General features: G+C 41.2%; 1 long non-coding RNA gene across 1 annotated transcript; it reads right to left on the bottom strand.

Moving 5' to 3' along the window:
- Nucleotides 1-3,340: 3,340 nt before the first annotated feature.
- On the bottom strand, nt 3,341-4,760 carry LOC124305210 (uncharacterized). Its single transcript, XR_006908342.1, has 3 exons — nt 4,550-4,760; nt 4,087-4,157; nt 3,341-3,370 (listed from the first exon to the last, which is right to left on the bottom strand). It is a non-coding gene; the product is annotated as an uncharacterized LOC124305210 (long non-coding RNA).
- Between the last annotated feature and the right edge of the window lie 4,799 nt (nt 4,761-9,559).

The raw sequence follows: 9,559 nt of genomic DNA, 5'->3' as shown, positions 1-9,559 counted from the left end.
CAGATACGAAAATAATAAATGACTGAAATCATGCAGCCACACGGCGGCTTACTGCAACTTTAAGCCGTGGACCATGATTCATACAAAGTCGATAAATACCAGAAGAAAGAATAGAAATTATGAGCAACTTCGTAACGGTACAATTCAAAGGCGGAAGCCTTAGCTTGGCGGTTGACCTCAGGCACACAAACTGATTCTAATTTAAATCAAACTTAGAATAATAAAACGAAAGTAGAAAGGAAGGAAAGGACTTGAATTTACAGGAAAAAGTTAACAGTAGTGCAACGATAGAGAGTATGGAAAAACGGTAGATACAATAACGGTAGAATGAAAGGAAGAAGGATCGGTAGCTTAAATCGAGAGAATAATCGGAAGGATGCGGAAAAACGTTGCTGTCTCTCAGCAGGTCAAGCGTAGAATAGCAGGTCGTAGTTCGTCTCGCCGATCTCGCGGTTGTCGTGAGGTGATTCTTCTTCTTTGATTGGTGGGTTGACCCCCACCGCAAATAGGCCATCCCCCTGTGGCGAATATTGGTTACTGCGTGGTCATACGTTTTCCAAAATTACCGCTAGATGTGGTGTGATGTGCTGCTCGCGATTTCGTCGTTGACACCAACTCGTACGATTTTGTAGCTGCTTCGGTTTACGGTCCAGGCTGCCTATCATCGGGGACTTCTTTGACAGAGGCATACAGAGGGTGCCTCTCGGCCAAAGTTACCGGGTGGAGAGTGACGCCTCATTGTTCACCTCCACCGGCTTTTGCACAGACAGTAGCTAGCTGCCTGTGCCTGAGGTCGTGCAGTCAGACGGTTGGCCAAACCGTGGACCACGACCCACACAATTAGTCCCTGCCGATAGGAAGGCAGCGTCGATCCTCAGAATGATGGCTTTATCAACCTGGACGTAGTGGTTTGGGGTCGGTCCGGCACCAGGCCGGTAAGTCGGAGGATGGCAGGCTACGGTCTGCCCTTCACGCCATCCTTACGGCATCCGATGGAGCTGGCGGCTGGTTCCTCTTCGAGAAACGGTGCCCTCGGCCGCCGGGAGGATTTTTATCTCCCTGTTCACCGGCAGTCGAGGCGATACGGGAGGTTCGGGTTGATGCTACCCCAGGTGTATATAAAGGTGCACCAAGATAGCCAGTGTAGTCTGATGAGACCGTCAGTAGGCGAAGTCGTCGAGAGCTGCAAGCGGTAGCTAGTGGTCCCTTGTTGGTCGGGATCGTTGTCGTCCAAGTACCTTGTTAGCGTGCGCCGAAGCGCGAAATAAAGAATTTACAAAAAAGAATTGGTTAAAAGTAGTTATTGCCTATTTTGTATCGAGTTCGGTTGGAGTACCCTGCTGAGGACGCGTAAACTAAAAATAATAGCGGTTGTGTGCCCTTGTGACGGGCGATTCTGAAACGCCACGTTACAGTAGATATACTCGGTCGATCGAGCAAGTGGTTGCCAATCGCATCCTTGTCCCCGCTCGCACAGATGTTTCCAGGAATGCAAGAATTGGGATTTTTCTTGTTTCAATTATGAATGTCAGTGAATAAAAGTATCTCCAGATTTGATAAATTTTGGATTCAATTAGCGGACGCTGAACCAAAATAATTAACCATTCCCAGTCCGAATACTTATTTTTTTTTTTTAATAAATATTATTTTTTTATTGATGTGAAAATATGTGACGCCTGGTGTTCTCCAATATTTGTACACGCAGTCTATGTGAAACTATACGAAGCCAGCTCGATAACATTTATGCAAAATGTGCAATGGGCAAGTGGTTGGGGGAAATTATTTTTTTCTCGAACTGAATCTTCCAAAGAATCATCAGCGAATTCCGAGCAAGCTCCGTAAACATATCAAGCAAACAGACGTACACGGACGTAGCTGTAGCGCAGCTGAGTGGATACCACATGAGGGTGGGGTATTGCGGAACACGGGTTCGATCCTGGGTCGCTTTTTATTTTTTTATTTTGTTTTTTATTTACTTATTTTTTTCTTTTAGAAGAGAACAAATAATTGAAACAATAAAATACCGAGAGTGAATCGATTTGTTCCCCGTTTTTGGCGCCTCTTTTTTTTACTTAATCCCCGCCCCTTTTTCATTACGGGTAACTCAGAAGAGAGAAAATGAATGAAAGTGAGAGTGGACCGACTTTTTTTTTCCTTACATTTTTTTTTATTTCATATTCTTGCTTAATCCCGCTTTCTTTTTTGTGTTTTTGATAACCGAGAAGAGAAAAAAAGAATGAAAAAAAAACAATTCCGAGAGTGTGTAGATTTTCTTCCATTTTTCCATTTTTTTTTTCCGTTTCGTTATTTGGTAGCCCGGATCAGAAAAATTTCAGCTATCTTTCTCGCAATCATGTGTCGGCTGATCAATCCTCGCGTGCTCTTAGAAGAGAATATATATACACACACATATATATATATATATATATATATATATATATATATATATATATATATATATATATATATATTCCCAATCTATTGTTTTTTGCAGTATACTTCGACTTCGCCGGTCGACTCTCGATTCGAATATTTATGAGAAATTGTTCATGTATATCTCGAAATATATCCCGAAATGACGAAGTTTACAATGTATTACCATAAAAGTTTGAATCAAATATCGAGGACCCTGACTTGTGTCTGGACTCAGTAGAATCACCCACGTATCATTAATTGTCATTGCAGTTGATTTCTACTTTTCCTAAATATCATTGAATACCCTATAAATGTTCTGAAAATATCCTTGAATTTTTTATGGATTTTTTTGTAGGCACCACGAATAAAATGCGTATGCTCTATTCGAAAGGGTGAGCAATGTAAAGAATGTCGCACGAAAGCTGGTTGTGTTGGGATAATGGTCAACATGGAGTCGAATGCACCATGTCCACTCCTTGTGCTGTCATTTCAAACAGAACAATCACTAGGAAGACGTGCACTTGGCCAAACAATCAACGAACGTACGTCAGAAAATATAATAAATGTTGTCATTACCCAATATTATTATTATTCTTATTACTATCAGGAATATCATCATTATTATTATTAGTCTTTTTTGTATGGTTTTTATTTTTACTGCATCAATTTTTGTTACATACGATTGAGTATCGTGTTCACCACTACTGCCAACGCTCGTTCCTCCGTCGTCCGCGGGTCCGAAGACGTCTGCTTCGACGGACCGTCAGTGCGAGTCTTTCGGAACCGCGGATTCCGAGACACTCGCTTGTCCCGCTAGTTCGAGGTGGATCTGGCCACCTTGTGTAGTTGCGGAGTATCTGACGCAGATGCGGACGTTTTTTCTTTTTGTTTTCTGGCCTTTTTTTTGTCCCACCATCGCCGATTTTTTTTTTCTTCGTATTCTCGTTCGGGATAGCTGTAAAAGCAGAACAACACAACTGAGAGTAACCTATTGCAGTCCACTACAATCATCTACGCTGGTCCGCGTGGAAAATTAAAAAAAACACCATATAAGGTCGTATACGACTTCACCCGATTTCTTTTTAACTTTCTTTGAAGTATTTGTAAAAAAAAAATTGAAAGTAAAAGTTGCAGTTTTCGATCTTCTTTTTAATAACATTGGCATCATAATTTTGACGGCCCTGTAAACTCTATTTTCCATGAAAAAATTTTTTTTGAATTGTTTTCTCCAGACAGACCACTTTTCCGTAAGATTCCATAAAAAATCACCAGATCGGGCCCGCCTAAAGTTCTGGACTTAAAAAGTAAATTCTAAATCAAATCATGCGACTGTACAATGTTTTTTTTAGAGTCCACAACCCTACACGACTGCATTCTGACGATTCTTTTACTGAATCTACACATTTGGCCGAAGATTTACTAAAGTTGGTAACAAAATAAGTGTATTCTTTTTATTAAAAAAACAATCTAAATATGCAAATTGCATAAAGTATCCATCCGCGAGCAGGGCTTGCTATACCTCTTACTCTTTCGCAATACCGAATGGAAAACTTACAACCTTCTCCAGCATTGTCTGTGTAAGCTATGTGTAAGGCTCCACTGTATGTTTGGAATGCCGATATTGAAATGGTGAATAAAAAAGCGCACCGCATGCATCACACAAGTACTTACGATTCGGAGTTTTTGGGACCTCCGCGCTGTCCAAGGCAACACCAGGTTGAGGCGTTGTACTTTCATCCATCCTGCAATGAATAAAATATTCTTTGTACAGATGGGGTGTAGGGAATAAGACCGGAATAAGTCGGGATGCGAACATGTCGGGTCAATTGTTATTGAGGAAGGGGGACTCTGCATAGAGGCCTTAACATTTTTTTATTTATGCAAACAAAAGTCGTATCTACAATCCGAAACGATAGATTGTTCGAAATGCTTCAATCGACGTGTTAGAAAAATTGAAATTGGTATGTAACAAATTGTCGGAAGCGTTGTTTAGGAAATATTTTTTTTTGTTTAAAAAAAATGCATCTCCTACAATTTATTAGATTCCGATGTGAATATTTGATGACATGATTGTTGAACGGTTACCAACAAACGCTGATTTGGGATTTCCAAAGCGATTTGTGCGCGTACTCACATTTCGTCCTGGTTGACGATCCGGTTTAACGCCTCCATCTCAGTCGCCAAATTGTCAACAGGATTCGTCTGTACATAAGACAAGGAATATGAGATAATTCTGTTTGCAGCATTCAGTTTATTACGACTGCCATTGTTTCGTCCTATGAACGATTAAAATGCTAATCGACAACGCATACTGAAATGTTGATACAGGATATTCTTTCTCAACTCTTACGATTCTGCGTACGCGGGTTAGCGATTTTACCGTTCGTCTGAAAATTACTTTCGTTTTACTATCTACACAAGGGTGGTCGTTAGATGGCTTTTTTGGAATTTCAATGTTGGATGGTCGTAGATCAGAGTAGGTATGCAAGGGGGGTTCTACACGCAGATTCCGGTTACCGACACTTACCGACCGAGCCGACCAGTCCGCCTATACATTCTCCCCGGACTCAAACCCTTTTCCGCTCCGCGCAGCCCAGACTCAAACCCTTTTCCGCGATGACGTCACAGTCTGACGTACCGAAGGTCAATTACCGACAGTTCGAGGGTCAAAATCGTACTGTTTTACCTACAATCTTACCGACAGTTGTATCGATCAAGGGTCAAAATCGTGCTGTTTTACCGACAATCTTACCGACCGAAGGTCTGTAGTGTTCGCCTGTCCGACGATAGGACTGCTGATGTGTAACATGAACCACTCCGAATTCCTTTCCCACGGTAGGACTGCTGACGTGTAACGTCAACCACCTCACATTCCTTTCCCACCTTATCAACCACCTCACATTCCTTTCCCACCTTATCAACCACGTGACATTCCAAAATTAATGGTTCCGAGAATCGTGTTTCACTTACTCGGTTTGATATCCAAGGTCGATCGATAGTCGCGGTACAGAGCCTGCGGTGTCGGGTTACTATCGCTCTTGGAATGCCAAAAGGTGCGCGCGCATCCGTACAGCTGCCCTATAAAAAGGACGCTCATTACTGCAAACGATCATTACGTCACAACCTGTCAAGCATACGTGAGGAAAGAGCTCAAGATGGAATCCGCGAAGTGTTTGAGATTGATCGATATTATGGAATCGGCGTTCAAGATTTTATCGGAAAAATCGTCGCCGGCAGAAATTGCAAAATGGATTCGACTCGGAACCCAAAATATCAGGCTTTTGAATAAAATCTTACGCAACAACGCCTCAACGATCGGGGAGAAGACAAGAATTTTGACTACAATTGGAATTCTGAAATCGTTGACAGTCAAATTTCAACAATTGCAGAAAGTGGGTGACGGATTACGAAGCCGGCGAAGAAGCGATCGAGTACGGTGGGAAGATTTGGAATCAGCTTTTGAGAGGAGAATTCGAACTGGATCCATCGTCAATTCGAAGCATAAAGATGTGGAGAGATTTCTAGAAGACGCAAAGGTACTAGCTGTGACGAGACTGAAAAACGCTCTGAAGAAAGACGGGAGCTTGAAAGCCAACGTTATCCTGGCTTGTAAATTTGAACTCAGAAAAGTTGATCGCACGGTGGAAGAGATCAAATTTTTTAATACGAGAAATGAAATCATCCTCCAGACAACGGATATCAGCGAATGGTTCATCGAAAACGCGACGGAGCGTTTGTTGAAAAAGGTGGAAGATTTCCAGGAAAAGGATTCAGGCTGGTCGCTGACTGAAATAATCAATTTGACTGTGAATATCAACAAGTACGTGCCACTACGAGGCGGTGTCTTCACATACACCCCGTTACCTAAGCATATCAGTGATAAGAAGGCTGTAGTAAACATCAGAAACAACGACTCGTATTGCTTCCTCTGGTCGGTCACCGCAGCTCTGTTCCCAGCCGACAACAATCATCCTAACGCGACCAGCTCGTACCCACATTTCAGCTTAGTGCTACGGTATGATGGTATAACGTTTCCTATGTCTCTAGACAAAAACACCATTTCAAAATTTGAGAAGCTTAACGACCTATCAATTAACGTTTATGGTATAGACCAAGGTGATCGGAAAAAAAGTGAAGTAGTACCGATTCACCTGAGTCAGAATAAGTCTGATAAACCTGTAATTCATCTTTTGGCGATAGAAACTGAAACCACTGACGATGACGATGACGATGATATGGTAAATTATGAAAAAAATAGAATCTTTCATTTCACTTGTATTCGAAATCTGTCTCGATTGACAAGATCTCAAATTTCCAAGCAGAAATGTCATACTTGGTTGTGCGATAGGTGTCTGTCACATTTCAATTTCGAAAGATGTTTGTTGAAGCACCGAGCTGATTGCATGAATTTAAACAAAACCAAAGTTATTCTACCTACAGATGAGGAAAAAATACTGAAATTCAAAAATTTCAAGCACAAAGAAACCGTTCCATTCTGCATTTACGCGGATCTCGAATGTTTACTGCAACCCACACATGAAAGTTTTGGGGAAAATAGAACAATTTATCAGAAGCATCTTCCGTATAGTATAGCTTACTATCTGCATTGCGCGTTTGACGATTCGCTTTCAAAATTCAAAATTAATCGTGGAGAAACTTGCATCCAATGGTTTGTGAACGAGTTTAAGGAATTGGCACTTTCGTTAGAGGGATACTACAAGACTGTTGTACCGATGGAACCACTAAATTTCAATCAGATCAACGAATTTGATTTGTCGGCGGTCTGTCATATTTGTGAAAAACCGTTTACGCTCACAGACGTGAAACATCGGGATCACTGTCATTTCACAGGAAAGTACCGTGGTGCTGCTCACCGCAGCTGTAATCTAAATTACCAAAATTCGCACACCATCCCAGTGATATTCCACAATCTTTCGGGTTACGATGCGCATTTTCTGATCAAAGCTCTGGGTAAGTCATTTGAAGGTACTGTTCAACTATTACCTGTCAACAAAGAAAAGTACATTTCCTTCACTAAATTCGTTAAGGGGACAGATATAAAGTTTAGATTCATAGATTCGTACCGTTTCATGCCTAGCAGTCTCGATAAATTATCATCGTATCTGGACGATTGCCGAAAAACAATAACACGTAAATTCTGCAGTAGCTTGAACAAATTTCGGTTATTGACTAGGAAAGGTATCTTCCCGTACGAATACATAGACAGTTGGGAGAAGCTCGAGGAGAAACATTTACCAGCCAAAGAACAGTTTTATTCAAAATTGAACGACCGGAATATATCAGACGACGATTACGCGCATGCGTGCGACGTATGGCAAACTTTTAACGTCCAAACTTTGGGAGAGTATTCGGACTTGTATTTACAGACGGACGTGTTTTTACTGGCCGACGTTTTTCAAAACTTTCGACAGAGCTGTTGGACGACGTACAAACTGGACCCGTTACATTACTACACAGCGCCCGGTCTGTCGTTTGATGCAATGTTAAAATGTACAGGCATCGAACTCGAGCTTCTCACCGACATAGACATGGTTATGTTTATCGAAAAGGGTATTCGTGGTGGTGTATCACAGTGTTCGAACAGATATGCAAAGGCTAACAATAGATATATGGGAGAGGAATTCGATCCTGAGGTCGAAGAATCTTATCTCATGTACTTTGACGTTAATAATTTGTACGGTGCTGCTATGAGCTTTGCTCTGCCATACAGTTCCTTCCAATGGTTATCAGACTTCGGACAATGCGACGTTCTTACCATCTCGGACGATGCAGAGTTTGGTTACGTGCTGGAGGTAGATTTGGAATATCCTGCGGAACTGCATGAAACTCATAAGGATTTACCATTGTGTCTGGAGCACTATGTACCTCCGATTTCGACCAATAAACAGCCAAAATTGACACCCACGCTATTTTCCAAGAAAAACTACGTTGTTCACTACCGCGTTTTGAAACAATGTTTACAATTAGGTTTAAAATTACTCAAAATTCATAGAGTTCTCAAATTCAAGCAAACTCCGTGGCTGAAAAAATATATAGATTTAAATACCGATTTGCGAAAAAAATCTGACAACGAATTTGAGAAAAATTTTTACAAGCTAATGAACAACGCAGTTTTTGGCAAAACTATGGAAAACGTGCGAAAGTACAGAGATGTTCGATTGATCACGAAATGGGACGGACGGTACGGTGCGAGAGCTATCATAGCCAAACCCAATTTTCACAGCTGCACCGTGTTCGACAAAGAGATGGTTATCGTCGAAATGAATAAGACGAAAGTTATATTGAATGAACCATTGTACGCAGGTTTCTCTATCATGGATCTGGCTAAAACGTACATCTACGATTTTCATTACAATTACATCAAACAGAAATTTGGCAACCGAGCAAAATTAATGTACACGGATACCGATAGCTTGATTTACAATTTTACCGTCCCCGATATATGCGAACATATGAAGGAGGACTTGCATAAATTTGACACGTCTGATTATCCGCTTGACAACGCTTATGGAATGCCTCTAGCGAACAAAAAAGTTCTCGGTTTGATGAAAGACGAGAACAACGGCAAAATCATGCTCGAATTTGTAGGGTTACGAGCTAAACTGTACGCATTCCGAGTCATGGGAGATGAGACAGACACTAAACGTGCCAAAGGAGTCAGAGCATCAGCGTTAAGAAAAATAACCTTTAACGATTATTTGGACTGTGCGTTGAAACGTGAAAATCTATCCTCAAATCAGCATTTGATCATGAGTCGAAAGCACGAGGTATACACCGTAGAACTGCAGAAAGTAGCACTGAGCTGGAATGACGACAAGCGGATCGTGTTTCAAAATACAACCGACACGCTTCCGTGGGGCTACAAGCCTACACCTTAGCTTTATAACTGTACCATGTCTGTCGATTGTCTAAAAAGACGCATACTTGTTGTGTGTCGGATATAAAATAAAGAGGGACATACGTTTTTACAAAAAAAAATTCATTTATTAAAATGTTACATGTCCGATTCGTTTATCCAACTGTTGTGTGTATTGTCAAAACCTAACCATTTAACGTATATTTTTCTTCCACGCTTCTTGAGCACCTTCTCCACCAGATAAATATCCGGATGCTTAACCTTGAG

This window comes from Neodiprion virginianus, chromosome 5, assembly GCF_021901495.1.
Source record: "Neodiprion virginianus isolate iyNeoVirg1 chromosome 5, iyNeoVirg1.1, whole genome shotgun sequence".
NCBI lineage: Eukaryota > Metazoa > Arthropoda > Insecta > Hymenoptera > Diprionidae > Neodiprion > Neodiprion virginianus.
Note: the sequence above shows the minus strand (reverse complement) of the source record. Positions and strands in the feature narration are given on the sequence as shown.